This window comes from Vombatus ursinus, unplaced genomic scaffold (genome assembly GCF_900497805.2).
Source record: "Vombatus ursinus unplaced genomic scaffold, bare-nosed wombat genome assembly UNPS02014818.1, whole genome shotgun sequence".
NCBI classification, from domain to species: Eukaryota; Metazoa; Chordata; class Mammalia; order Diprotodontia; family Vombatidae; genus Vombatus; species Vombatus ursinus.
This window is the reverse complement of record NW_020954596.1, coordinates 47,281,164-47,297,073: the sequence shown is the minus strand read 5'-3', so window position 1 is coordinate 47,297,073 and position 15,910 is coordinate 47,281,164.

Sequence of the window (15,910 nt, the reverse complement as noted above, 5' to 3'; positions counted from 1 at the left end):
TCTGCAAACTATTGGCCAGTGAGCTTGACGTTGATCTCTAGAGAAATTCTAAAAGATTTTGTTATGAGGATCTAGAAAAGAAATTGGCAATCACAAAGAACCATCACAGTTTTGTCCAATACAGATCATTTAATATTTACTATAGTGTCTTTTTAAAATAAGGTTACTAACGTGGCAGATTGGGAAATACTGAAGATATAATTTACTTACACTTTGTTTTTTAAATGAATTTGTGTTTTATTAATCACAAAATCCACATATATTTGAAAATTAGCTATGTGTGTATACAAGACATATCATTTATTCATTCTACCAAAGGTATTCCTTCTTAACTATAGATTTACATAGGAATTCCAAAACTCTTTATAACAACTCTAGTGCTCATTAAATGCAAAACACTGCACAAAGGCATAAGGGTAATAATCACAGATTTAGATAGAGTTTTCTACATTTTAGGAAAATATTTTAAAACATCTCATGCTATTACTTGGAAAAGATAAGGAGATGTGTAATAAACAATAAAATAATTAGAGGTTTCACCTTAACATGGAGAAAGGCCACATCTTCATGTGAGACAGGGACAAAGGCAGAAGGCATCTGAATGATGTGAAATGAGGCTGTAATTGATTGGCTAGACCCAAAAAGTAGTCTTTAATGGTTAGATGTCAAATTGGAAGAGGGCTTCAGTGCAGTATTCCAGGAATCTGTACTTGTTCCTGTGCCATTTAACGCTGATAGCAATGACTTGGATAAAAGCATAGATGGCATCATTATCAAATTTTCAGCTAACATGAAATACACTGGATGGCAGAATCAGGAGTCAAAAAGTTATTGAGAAGGCAAAAACAAGTTAAGTGAAGAAGCATTTATTGAGTACTTACTATGTTCCAAGCACTGGGGCTAATCAGGGCAGATACAAAGACAGGCAAAAAAACAATCTTTGTTCTCAAGAAACTCACAATCTAATGAAGGAAACAGTATGTAAACAATTGTATAAACAAGATATAAATAGGATAAAAGGTGGACAATTGCAGAAGGGAGGTAAGAGCATTAAGAGAGATTGGGAAAGGTTTTTTGTAACAGGTGAGATTTTAGATGAGACTTGAAGGAAGCCAGTGAAGCCAGGAGATAGAGGTAATGAGGGAGAGAATTCCAGGTTTGGGGGCACCTATGAAAATGAAAAGACTGAATTGGGAAATAAAGCAACATGTTAAAGGAACAGCAAAGAGGCTGGTGTCACTGGATTGAAGAATATGTGAAGGGATTAAAGAGTAATAAAACTGTAAAGGTAGGAGGGTGCCAGGTTATGAGGGACTTTAGAAGGCAAATCAAGATTTTATATGTGATCCTGGGGGTAATAGGGAGACACTAGAGCTTATTGAATTGGGGGGGGAGGAGAGATAGATGTGTGAGATGGTCAGTCTTCTAGTTTAGAAAAATCAGTTTGACAGTTGAGTGAAGACGGACTTGAGTGAGGAGACACCTCATACAGGGAGACTAACCAGACTATTGCAGTAGACTAGATACGCGGAAAGGAGGGCCTTCAGTGGGTGGTGAGAGGACCAGAGAAGAGAAGGAAGCATATACAAAATACATTATGAAGGCAGAATTCACAGTCATTGGCAACTGATTGGACATGGGGGGAAAGAGAGGGGAGAGAGAGAGTAAGGAGTCCAGGATGACACCTAGGTTGAGAGCCTGAGTGAATGGGAGTATGGCGGTGCCCTCAACAGTAAGAGGAAAGTCAGGAAGAGCGAAGGACTTGGGAGGAAAGATGATGAGTTCAGTTTTGGACATAATGAGTTTAAGATACCTATGTGACATCCAGTTTGATATTTAACCCAGAGGTTAAATAGATCTGAAAATCATCAGCATTGGGATGATAAATAAATCCATGGGAGTTGATGAGATCACCAAATGAAGTAGTATAGAAGAAAAAAGCATAGAAGGGTCTAGGACAGAGCCCTGTGGGACACCCACAATTAGGAAGAAGGTCCTAGATGGATAAAGATCTAGCACAAAAGTCTGAGAAGGATCAGAAGATAGGAGAACCAGGAGAGAGCACTGTCACAAAAATCTAGAAAGAAGAGCATGGCAAGGAGAAGAAAATGTCAAAGGTTGCAGAGATGTCAAGAAGGAGGAGGATTGAGCAATAAAGAGATCCTTGATAACTTTGAAGAGAGCAGCTTCAGTTGAATGATGAGGTCAGAAGCCAGACTGTGAGAGGAAAAGAAGTGAAGTCTCTGATTTTAGATGGCCTTCTTAAGGATTTTAGCTATGAAAAGGAGATATAGGACAATAGCCGTCATAGATGGCCAGATCAAGCGAAGGTTTTTTGAGGATGAGGCATACGGTCGTGTTTATAGACAGCAGGGAAGCAGGAGACTGAGACTGAGAGATTAAAGGTAAGTGAGAGAGTGGGGATGATAAAAGGGGTACCTGGTGGTGAATACAGGATGAAATGGGATCTCTTATATGCATAGAGGTTTTGTCTTAACATGGAGAAACGTCCTATCTTCATGTGAGACAGAGGCAAAGGAGAAAATAGAGGCAGAAGGCATCTGCATGATGTGAAATGAGGTAGAGGGAACACTTGACGATGAATTGAATTTAATAAGATGTAATTTAATAGAAATAAATGCTGTTTTACACTTAGATTTTTAAAAAATAATTTTACAAGTAAAAATTGGGGGACATGTGGCTAGATACTTTGTCCAAAAAAGATTCTAGCACAGCATATTATATGTGGTAGGTACTCAATAAATGTTCATTAAATAGATAAATAAGTTGGTAGAAGACTGAGGAAGATAGGAGGGACTTTAGGAAAACTCATGTATTAGAAAAAAAAGATAGAGAGCTTAGATGAAATAGTAGGAAGAGAAGGGAATAGAGCAAAGAGCTGAAGGAAAAGTAAAAGAAAAAGAGAAAGGTGAGAGAAAAGTTATATATTAACACAATTGTCAATTGTGTTCTTTTCTGAATAGCGAAGCATAGCCAGAAGTCCTGAGGCCTGATAAGGCTTAGCCTCCTCAGCATCACTTACACCTCACTTCAAAAGGTCATCCAGCTTTTGCAACTGCCAACTAACGCCAATGGTAATAGGCTAGGCCTGACTCAGGATGGTTCGGTCATTTAGATTTGACACCGGAGAGGAATTAAACATTTGTAGGTCATTCCAAAGTTAATTAAAGATTTATTTAGATGTAGCAGGGGAATAATACTCGACAAGGTTTTGCATTGAGCAAAGTTCTCCTGCATCTGAGCTGCCCATTGTGATCTACCAGGCAAACCTCTGAGTAAACTAGTTGTGGGATTTTTTTACAGAAGAATCATGAGTACATCATAGCACTTCTCCTGTCCTAGTTGGCAAGGACAATGTAGAATATTGTTTCTTCCTCTATTTTGTATTTTCCTGTTCATATAATTTCTTATGAAGAGAAATGGAGGAGTTTTAGTGGAGATGTTTCTCACGTGCCCTTTTGACTCTCCAAAATGAGAAGTTGGAGTGACACTTTGTTAAGAGCCAGATTTTAAAGTTCTTGCAGAATTTTAGTATGATATCGTCTTTCCAGAACTAGGAGATATTGTGTAATCAATTAATCAGCAACATTTATTAAGCAAGTACTATTTCCCAGGCATTGTGCCAAGTGCTGGGGGCACTAAGAAAAAGCAAAAATAGCCCCTGACTTCAAGTAGCTTACATTCTAATGGCTAGCCTATATATGTGTGTATACGTATATATAATGTATATAAATAAAATTCAAGATGCATATAGAATAGATGAAGAGTAACCCTAGAGGGAAAGGTACTAGTTGGGGAAGGGGACAGAGGAGTGATCCCACACCCTCATGTTCTGGTTTGTATACTGGACAGCTTATTAGAGAGAGCTTTACTACTTGTAAGGATTTTTAAAGCTTGTCTAGATAACTTTATCTCCCTAAGAAAGATTTCAGTGGTTTAATAAGTAATGTCTATCTTATTGAAAAATTTATGTACAATAAAACATCATTAATCAGGATACCATTTATTTAGATTTTTTCTTTAACAATCTGGCCAAGATCTGCCTATGAAAAAAAATTTTGCTAAATAAATTAGTAGTGTCAGCACCATTTCAGAGAAATAGTGAAGATGCTCCAGATAAGCAACTGTTTTAAGCATTATAGAAGCATCCATTTGTATACACATAATTGATGTGCCCTTTACAGAAGATGTTTATTCATCAGAGCAGGTCCTTCGTGGAATCCTGGTAGATCATAGAATCATAGACCTCAAGATCTTTGAGGTCATCTAGTCCAAAGCCTTAATTTTACAGCTGAAGAAACTGAAGTTACGTGACTTGCCGAGATCATAAAGGTAATAAACGGCAGGGCCGAGATTTAAACCCAGGTCTTCTGACTCCAAATCTAGCACTCTGGCCACTGCACTCCTCATGCTGTATGGACATATGGACAAGAAAGTAGTCAAACTATATTCCTTAAAAAAATATTCTCTAATTCAAATTTTTCCTCAATACAGGTGATCCCCTAATTATTACAAGTTTGTATATAGAATCATCTTCACAAAAACCTTCTCCCTTTACCCCATTCCTCAGCACCTTTTGAAGAGTCACTACCCTTTAGCTGGGCAGCTAGGTGGCACAGTGGATAGAGTGCCAGGCCTGGAGTCAGGAAGACCTGAGTTCACATCCAGTCTTAGGTACTTGTGTGACCCTGGGCAAGTCACTTAACCCTGTTTGCCTCAGTTTCCTCATCCGTAAAATGAGCTGGAGAAGGAAATGGCAAAGTACTCCAGTATCTTTGCCAAGAAATCCCCAAATGGGATCACAAAGGGTTGGACATCACCAGAATGACCAAACCATAACAAAAACCCTTTAACCAGCTCCTTCAGTTAAGAAGGAGAAGACTAAAAACCAAATTTCCTTCCTTGCTCCCTGTGGTGGTGGTGGTGGTGGTGGCGGTGGGAGGGGTAGAGGGGGTTTGCCAGGGAGGGGGGCTTCTCTGGGAAGACTTAAACTTTGATCCTCCTGCTCCTTCCTGTTGCTAAGGTCAAACAGATTCTGTTGTTCTGATACTTCCTGTCTCTCACAGAGGCATTGCCAGCATTTAAAAGTGTGTGTATACCGAAGCTGGGCATCCTGAAAGTTGGCTTAACTTCTGCCGAGAGCCAGCCAAGAGACTTCAAGGGTGGAGCTGAGCTCAGCCCTGCCTGTGAGGCCTCCAGAGAGAAGGGCAGCCCCAGAAGCCAACTCCAGGGCACCCGCAAGGGTGGAGTTTAAGATGAGCGGTGGGGCTCATCGTGAGAAGTTATTTTCAACTTTTCAAAAGTTGCCTTCACCTTCAAAGGTAAGATAAAACAGACCACGTGGTACACTGGGGAAAAAAGCACAGGCTTTGGAATCAGAGGACCTGGGTTCAAATCCTCCTTCTGTTATTTATCCCTGTGTCGCCTTGGCCAAGTCCCTTAACCTCTCTGGGTCTTAGTTTTCTCGTCTGTAAAATGGAGACAATAGAGTAGAGGGCTTCTAAGGACCCTCCTAGCTTTAAGTCAATGATCTTATAACCCCGTATATCAGAAGCTATTATAGGAGTCATTTGATTCCTCACCTAATAAAGGAAAATAACAAAAATCCTATCTAATTTTTTAGCTTAAAAAAATCATGCTTTTGAAATTTTAACAGTATCTGACGTTTTTCTGGTTGGCTTTGATGATCTCATCTACACACATAATCTTTTAGAAGGTAACCCATTATAAAGAGAAAAAAATCACTTAGGAATGTGGTGACCTGCTCACAGCTCCTCTATTCATTAGCCATGGGCCTTCGGTCAAGTTGCTTCAACTCTGGGCCTCAAATTCCTCATTTGTACAATGAGGATAATGTGTGCCTTAGGTCTTCCCAAATGAGCAAAGGAGATCATATATCCAAAGGATTTTGTCAACTTTGAAGAGCACTGGAAAAACAAGCTATTACTATTATTATCATGACTAATAAACCTTAAAGTGCTATGGAAATCAGAATTCTTGTCCATTCTCCTCATTTGAAATTTTCTGAGGGACTTCTGGGGATCATCTTAAAGCCATCTTTTGTGCTAATGAAGCAGTTACAAAATTGCAGCATTTACAGTTGGAAGAGACCTTAGAAAGCAACTTCTTCACTTCAAAAATGAGGAATTATGGGAGGCAGTGTAGTATAGGGCAAAGTTGAACTTGGAGTTCTGGCACCTAAGGTTGAATGCTAGCATTTACAATCAGTAATACCTTTAACAAATTACCTGACCTATCTAGGTCTCAGTTTCCTCATCTGTAAAATGAAGACTTTGAGATAGATGACCTCTAAGGTCCCTTCTTGCTCTGTATCTGTTATCCTTTAAAATGATCTGAGTCCTGGAGTAGTTGTCAACAACTACAATAGGCATTTATATAGAGTTTTAAGATATGCAAAGCACTGCATATATGTTACAGCCAATAACAGAGCCTCCGACTCCTAATCCAGGCCCCATTCCACTGCAGCATTCTGTCTCTTAACCTAACTAAACATATTTTGGAACCTGTAATAATTTTGTTTTTCCTGGGAAAATGCAAATTAAGCTTTAAGGAAGTTGGGAGGGGGATCCTATAGGGGAAACACATAATGAAGTTTGCAGAAAATTTTAGCTCTAACTTTCTGTCACAGTATCTGCTTATTGCGTACATTGGGGACGAAATGACTGGTTGAATTTGTTTCCTATTTTTCCCTCCTCATCTGAAGTAATGAGACATTGCATTCATCAGGTCTTCTCAGGTCTTCTCAGGTCTTCTCAGGAAACATTTCAAGCGTCCAGGAAACTTCTCTCCCCTCATCAAAACATTTTGGTCTCACTTATCACCTGCTCAAGTAGTTTTCCTTGCTTGGATTTTTCTTGTTTCCCCGCCACCTCTCTAAGCCAGTACCATTGAGAGAAAAATGATACTATTTGGCCATCACTGTCTAGCCTGGTAGAGAAAAGCCCAAACCACGTTTCTTCTGCACCTGGCTGGAGCAATGGTGCCACCTGGTGGAACACTTGGGTCATGGCCAACACGTATTCCGCTGGGAGAAGACAGCGATGAAGTCCTTAGATGAGCCGGATGACTTTACAGGATAATTCCAGCCTTGTCCAGGACCAAACATTAGCAGCCGCGTGTTGCTCAGGTCTGATTGCCTCTGGAACATTCAGGGTCCCAGATTTCTTGGCTTTAGGTTCATGGCCAACTTCGGGGCCATTTCTAGATTTCTGGCTGCTGATGGACTATAGAAAGCTTTGAGTTCTCCTAAACTTCCTCTATAGTTTCTCTGTCACCACATGTAGGGCTGGCCTCAGAACTGTCTTTCCTACATCTTCCCCCTCACCTTTCATGATCCTTGCTGTCTTTTTTATCCAATTAGAATACAGACTCAACTGTCAAGGTGTCACACAAAAATAGTGCATAGGCTATTGCCCAAACACATTCTATTGTGACCAAGGTGGCAAACACTGTGCAAATTGTTGATCCAGCTGACTGGCTGGTGCTCTGCTAGTGAACTGGCAGCTTGCCAAATCAAGAAGCTCGTGTACTGGCCAGGTTCAAGACCATCATGACACAAGTGTGTCTGGGCAAAGGGTACCTCTAAGTGCCACAAGGCCACGTCCACACATACTCAGACACAGTTGCAAGTAAAGTTATACGATGATTTTATGTGTAAAGCCCGGTGACACAGACCAGGGCTCTGCAATGAAAAACAGAGTCAAATCACTGTTCTAGCTATCAAGTTATTACAGAAGTCATAACAACAGATTGGACCATTTAAAGTGGTCAGAAAAGCCATCCCAAAATATGGGTGATTTAGGGGCTATGCAGATATAGCTACAACTACTTTGTCCGCAGCCTTGTACCTCAAAGGGAAGATGGACATTTGAAAGGAAGACCCTAGAGGACCTAATGTGTTCCTCCTCACTTACTGTCACATTTGTTAACATTTTGCCAGGCATCCATAACCTTATAGCCCCAGTGAAGTGTGAAAACATTCAAAAAAGGGTACATTTTGAATAGCAAGGAAAATGCAAAAATTCACCTTTCTTGGATAAAGTTATTTACCTTCGGGGTGGGGGAGGTATTCCATATGAACACTATACAATGGATCCTTGATTTATCACTAGCAAGGAGGAACAAGGATAAATGAAATCCACAAATAAATTACCAACACGGAGTGGAGGAATTTTAGAATTGGTAGGGATTTTAGAGATTCTCTAGTCCAACCCACTAATTTAAGTAGGCTTTGCAGATATTGATACAGACTTTCAGTGTTTTCTATGGAAGTTCTACTGATATAAATCAGTTGCTATAATTAGGAGGCCAAAGGAGCCTAGAAAAGTACCTCAACAAGCAAGCGCTTGATCTCTTTGTCAGGCAGAGATCTATAAAAATCAAGGACAACACCAACTTAGGATGCAAATTTAACAGATAGATATTCTACAGTAGATCATATCTTCATAGTCACACAAATGATTTAAAGGCTCAAAAAATACAATATCTCATTGTGCTTATAGTTTGTTGTATACAAGAAAGTATCTGATCCAAAAGAACAAAATGCCACTTGAAAGGCTCTCCTCAAAGAAAGTGTCTCTCATTAAGATCATACAAGATTCATAGATAAACACACAGAAGTAACTTTTTTCAATGATCCTATGAATATCAATATCAAGTGAATTGGAAAAGAGAGGTAGGGGGCAGCTAGGTGGCGCAGTGGATAGAGCACTGACCCTGGATTCAGGAGGATCTGAGTTCAAATCCAGCCTCAGACACATAACACTTACTAGCTGTGTGACCCTGGGCAAGTCACTTAACCCCATTGCCTAGCCAAAAAAACAAAAATGAAAAGAGAGATATATATGCTTGTCAAAGGTATTTGCCATAATCATGGTGAATGTTCAGAATGTCCCTAAAAATGGTTAGGTCCTTCATATGCTCCTGTTTGTGAATGGAATTGTATTGATTACTAAGTCCCCAAATGCTGCAGAACTTTTCAAGTGAGATTCACAAGCACTCAAAAGAGTTTGGTCTAACCAGACACACAGGAGAAAGTACATGTATGAAGAATGCCTATTGTCCCAAAGAATTCTTTTGGATCATCCATAGTGCCAGTCCATCAGTAGATAGCTTGGACAGACTCTGCAGACAGGCCATGAGTTGGGCTCAGAGTTGACTAGGAGGAAGAAAGCGGCTTGGTTTACATTTGGGAAATTGTGATACTATATGGCTATAAGTCATTATTGGGTCATACAGTCATTAAAGAATTAAAAGTATAGGCCAACCAAAAGGGAATGGAGAAATGTGTGGTAAGCATAAATAGGCTGCATAAATAGGTGAACAATGAGTTGCATAGAAAAAGCAATCTCAATGATAAAATCAAGACATGTATAAATAGAATAAAAGGTAAGCTGGTCAACTGGTAAGAGCAAGGAATAAGTGAGAAATAGCCCTTATGCTCCACTATGTTACAGATAAAATTAAAAAACCAAGCCTCCATTTTCAGATGTCATGTATGTAGGTCATATAGGAGAAGGAATAGATTTTGCATTGCCCAAATGTGATTTGCAATCTGCAGCATTGGAGGAAGTACTCACAGTGAGGAAATCACTACTTCATTCATATACATATATGTAAAGTTTTATATACGTATATGTAAACTTCTATATGTGTAAAGTTTTTTACCTGTATAGACTCAAAGGGATGAAGTATTTGCCTAAGTTTAGACTTGTCACTTCATTTTGTCCAATATAGGCTAATCTCATCTTACACATTAGATTCAAATTTAAAAAGTGGTGTAACATACTATTTAGTGTCTATTGATATCTTTTTTTTTTGAGAGGCAGTGTAGGAGAGTGGACAGAGGACTGGTCTTGGCATTAACATGACCAGGGTTTAACTCTTCTATCTGATACATAGTGTCTGTGAGCCTGGGCAAGTAATTTAAATTCTCAGTGATCCAGGAAATTCTTGAAGCCTATAAATTACAGAGAAGTTGCCCATTTGCATTGACAAAGGAAGTTTCCTCACCAGGAGCTTTTTATATCCATGAAATCACAGATCTTAGAGCAACCACCCCCCCCCCCCGCCAAAAAAAATGTATTTGGCCATTTGATAAGGTTCAGGTCAATGACATGGTTTAAACAGCTGAGGTCACATCCCTTTCCAGAATCCCAGAATTGGAAAGTATCTTCAAGGACATCTAGTCCAACCCACACCAGAATCTTCTACAATAACTCCAGGAAGTGGCCATCTAGGCTTTCTGTGAAATAGATCTTCAGTAATAATAATCATAATTTCCATATTACATAACAAAATGATAGATTGCTACCTAATAACATATTATATATTGCACTAATAATCAGCATTTATATAGCACTTTAAAATTTGTGAAGCACTTTACAAATGTTCTTATTTTATCCTAACAACCCTACAGAGTAGGTGCTATTATTATCCCCATTTTACAGATGAGGAAACTGAAACAAACAGAGGTAAAGTGACTTGCCCAGGGTCACACAACCAGTAAGTGTCTGAAGCAAGATTTGAACTCAAGTCTTTTGGATATCAGGTTCAAGACTCTATCCACTGAGCCACCTCACTGTTTCCTGAGGAGGAAGCCCATTCTGTTTTCAGACAATTCTCATTGTTCAGAAGTCTTTCCTTACATGAAGCCAAGATCTGGCTCTTTGCAGCTTCCATTCATCACTCATACTTCTGCTCTCTGGGGTCAAACAGAACAAATGCAATCTCTCTTCCACATCACAGCTCTTCAAATACTTGAAGACATCACCCTGGTCTCCCCTTATCATGCTCCTTCATAAAATAAGGCGCCTAAAAAGGAACACAGCGTTCCATGGGGTCTGTGCAGAGCAGAGCACACCGTCTCTATCGTTTCCTTCTTCCTGGACACTGTGCTTCTCTTAATACACCCTGAGATCATGGCAGCTTTCCCTACCATCATACCATATTCATTATGACTCATCATGATCTTGCAGTCCACTAAGACAGCCAGCTTTTTCCAGAAAAAACTACTATCTGGACACACCTCCCCTTCCTGTATGTGTAAATTAGATTTTTTTGAACCCAAGGGTAAGATTTTACATTTCTCTCTATTACATTTCAACTTACTAGATTTGGCCAAAAGTTCTAGTCTATCAAGATATTTTGGGATCCTGACAATATCACCCCAAGTATGGCATCTATAAATTTGATAAGGATGACATTTATGACTTGTTCCAAGTCATTAATAAAAATGTTAAACAACCAAGGACAACTGTGAGGCATTCCACTGAAAAACTCCTTGGAAATAGGCATTGACAAATTGATAATAATTATAATGATAACCTCTTCAGAGCCTAGCCTCTCATCCACGTCATAAGGAAAAGAAGATCGGCAAAGTAAGGGAATGCCACCAACGATAATGTACAGTGGCGACACTGTGTGCCCTGAGATCACTAGAGCAGCTATGAAGACCTGGCAAGAGCTCTGAGACGTCACTGACCCACTGGGCTCCAGTGATGACATTGATTGGATTAGCACTTTGGCTAATAAGAGTGCTGCTCCTATGCCTCTTTGGCAGGCTGACATCACATTGTAGGCTGATCCAACTTGCAATGACAGTGACGATCACAGAGGTCATTAGAGTGAATCGTGATCATTCTTGATCTAGTACCACAAGAAGGCAAGGCAGATTGGCAATGATGATAAAAAATAGAAACAAGTCAATGTTGGAGGGAATGAGGAAAGACAGGTAAACAGTCAGTCCACTAGCATTTATTAAGCACCCACTATGTGCCAGGCACACTAACATACTGTTAGTGGAACTGTGAATTTTTCTAACCCATCTGGATGAGAGAAAAGTCATTAAACTGTACAACTCTCTCCCTCAGGGATCTCTCGCTGCTCATCATGTTGCCCTGGAAGGCAAAAGACAAAAACAAAGGGCACGTGCCCAAGGATTTCTGCACACTGCAACTGGACTCCTCCCTGACTCCCAAAGTCAGTTCTTCTCTCTGATAAGACATTCCAGACTCCTCTCAGTTGTGAGCTGCCTTCCTCCTTCACTGTGTATTTGTTACGCACTGTTAACATGCTGTACCCATCCCTTTAGAGGCAGGGGTACTGTCTCACCTTTGTACTCCTATGCTTCTGGCACATTATGTGCTTAATCAGGAGGATCTAAATCTTAATAGATTTAGAAATCAATTCTATTCAAAGAGCTTTGACCAGTATCCTTCCTTCTTTTTAAATCCCTCCGTCTAAATGTCACCTCATTACACTACACACTTTTCAGTTCTCATGTTCTCTGAGGCTCCACGGGGTTTCCCTCATTACGATGTTAACAAAGTTACTGCCCCATTCATTTTCCTCTTCCTTGATTTTTATCCTGTCACTTTTCAACTGTTCCCCTTTCCCACCCCAACTACTGATTCTTATACCAAGAGCATAGAGCAGGGAGAGTCATTCCTAGCAGATTTGACACTTAGGGTAAGCTTCAAATATATACACCCAGGGCAAGCAGCAGAAAATGTACCCTCATATCAACTCTGTGAGCCACCACATATTGTACTAAAAACCAGCAACAACCATCTCTCTTTCTCTCTTCTTCTTTCTTTGTCTTTCTTTCTTTTTCTTTATCTCCCTTTTTCTTTCTTTCTTCCTTCCCTTTGCTTTCTTCTTTCCTTTCTTCCACCCAGGGAGGAAGACTATATCTGACAGCTTCCTCTTTTAACTAATTATTCTAGCTTACCAAGTGTTAGATTCAATTGTTTCTAATTGCTAGAGTGCAAATGTCAGTGTCCTTTAAATTTTGATGCCTTGAGGCACACTCCTTGTCACCCTGCCCTAGTTAGGGTTCTGAGAACAGGGGCCTTCTGAGCTGAAGGAAAATTATAGGTGAAAATGAGCATCTCAGGAAAGCCCCAAGGTGCCACAGACAGAATCTGGAAAACATGTCTGCTGTGCAGTGAATCTCCTCAGGAGGTAAGGGAGGTATTTTTTCACTAAAGCCTAGTTGGTTTTTCTGCCTTTTGATTTTCTATCAGCAGCAGTATTAAGAGAGATGAATTCATGTAGCAAGAAACGTTGTTCATGAACTTAAACTTCTGTTTTGTTCTACCTGCTTCCACTGAAATCAAATTCAAAGACTACCTAGGAAAATCCCTAGATATTCCCTCCCAGCCACACTTGTCCTAAACACATTTCAGAAACTCAGGAATGAGCTCTAGTGAGTGAGGCTCCGGCTCATTGGATTATTCTGGCTTCGGGTAAATAACATATGAAGAATCCTTCCTCCTACAGGGGAATTGTTCTGGGGGGGTGGGGGGGAAGGGGTGGGATAGGGAGGGGGAAGGGAACAAGACTCCACGTTCAAGTCCAACCCGCTCTCCGGAGTCGTTATTTAAAAGTTAGAATTGTCAGCCCGTTGCTACAAACAGAAGATAGAAGATAAAATCTCAAACAAGAAAGGGAACTTTCGAATGTTCTGCTGAACGGGTTTTCTTTTTTGTGTTTTGGTTCCTCCTGGTTGCACGGACAAGACAGATTCTTTTGCTGCTGCAGCATTTCCTCATAGGCAGCACCCCCTTCCCCCACCCGAGAAAAACCACAACCCTGCGGTGCCTGATCTGAGTATCATCTGTACCACACAATCCAACTTTCTTCAAGGGTTCTTTCTCTTTATCAGCTGAAAGCACTTTTTTTTTTTAAAGGCAAAGATAGATAAAGACACAACAGTGAAAGGCAGGGGTTTGATTTCTTGCTTGCTTGCTTCCTTCTTTCCTTTCCTTTCCTTTCTTCTTTCCTTTCTTTCTCTCTTTCTTTTTCTTTCTTTCTCTTTCTTTCTTTTTCTTTGTCTTTTTCTTTATGCCTTCCTTCCTTTTCTTTTCTTCTTTCCTTTCTTTTTCTTTTCTTTCTCTTTCTTTCCTTCCTTCCTTCCTTCTTTCTTTAGAGGTTTGTTGTTGCTAAAATGAGTTTCAATGTAGCCTTTCTTGAGTGTAAGAAACAGAATGAAAGCTAATGTCAGGGATTATGTATAATCAGAAAAGGAGAGAACCAACTGCGGCCATAGTCATCTAGAGTAGATAGAGTTGTTCTTCATGGTCCCTCTTTAGGGTTTTCTTGGCAAAGATTCTAGAGTGGTTTGCCATTTCCTTCTCCAGCTCTTTTTTACAGATGAGGAAATTGAAGCAAACAGTTAAGTGACTTGCCCAGGGTCACACGGCTAGTAAGTGTCTGAGGCCAAATTGAACTCAGATCTTCCTGGCTCCAGGTCCAGTGCTCTAACCACTGATAGAGTACTGAACTTATTGTTAGGAAAATTTGAATTCACATCCTACCTTTCCTACTCACTGTGTGATAATGAACAAGCCATTTGATTTTTCCGAGCCAAGGTTTCATCTGTACAAAGGGATAATAATGATGATGATGATGATGATGATAATTCTGTGATAAGCAAATGAAAGTGCTTTATAAACTATGAACCACTACAAGTGTCAGAAAACACACACACACACAACACTTGGAGAGAGGCAGCATGTACAGTGGACAGAGCAGAGGATTTGGTACCAGAGGACCTGGATTCAAATCCTGACTCTCCCTCTTCTACCTGTGACCGTGGGCAACTAATTTAATCTCTCTGGTTAGGGGATGACCCTTCAAAGATGTCCTCAAAGGTTGTTTCCCAGCTCTAAGTCAATGATCCTAAAGCCTCTAGTACTCAGGCAGATTTTCTAGGGAAAAATTCTATGGAAACCCACAGACAAAAGCCACACAGACATAGTTATTGGCATAAAGGGGTTATGATCTCATTGCTCTCCCTGGATTCTTGCTGCACCAGACTCTTCATTGACTTCCTTTCCTCTAAAGCCACCGCTTTACACTTCTATTTCTAGTATTGCTATTTTTTGGAGGCAATTGGGGTTAAGTGACTTGCCCAGGGACACACAGCTGGTAAGTGTCTGAGGCTGGATTCAAACTTAGATCTTTCTGGCTCCAGGCCCAGCTCTCTGACATTGAGGCACCTAGATGCCCTGCTTAGTACAAAGTAGATGCTTAATAAATGCTTGTTATTTTTCCTTGTTTCCTATAATTTTCCACCTCAAATTATCTTTTATCTATTTTGCATATACCCATATATGTCCCAGCTGGACATAATCCCCTGGCTGGATTGTATGCACTTGGAGGGCAAAGACTTTTTCACTTGTGTCTTTTTATCTACAATGCCTAGCTCACTGCAGCAAGTGGTAGGTACTTGATAAATGCTTATTGATTGATCCAAAACCTTTTACAAACATTTTCTTATTTGATCCTGAGGACTTGCCTGAATCAGGGCATGCCATTTAACAGATTAGAAAACCAAGGCAGAGAGAAGTTTGGTGCTTTGTCTTAAGTCACACAACAGGTAAGAGAGAGAGGAATGGACCTCAGGTCTTCTGACTAAGAGGCACAGATGTTTCCACTGAACCAAGAAAAGGGGAACCCCCTGAAAGTTTTTGCGCAGGGTTATGACAAGATCAGAGCTGTTTTTTAGGAGAATAATCCAACCACCAGGTGCAGTATGAAATGTAAGGAGTGAGGGGGAAGTTAGGAGGACCAGAATTCAAATCTAGCCTCAGGACACTATTTTGCCTCAAACTGTTTGCCTCAGTTTCTTCATCTGTAAAATGAGCTGGAGAAGGAAACGGTAAACCAATCCAGTATCTTTGCCAAGAAAAGCCCACATTGGGTCACGAAGAGCCAGACAACTGAAACAACTCAACAACATCTGTGTTGTGTGATTTATCTCATCTGAACTACACAACAACCCTGGAAGGTGGTTACTAATGTTATTCCCATTTTACAGTTGAGGAAACTGTCTGAAGTTATGTGACATGCCCAAGGTCACACA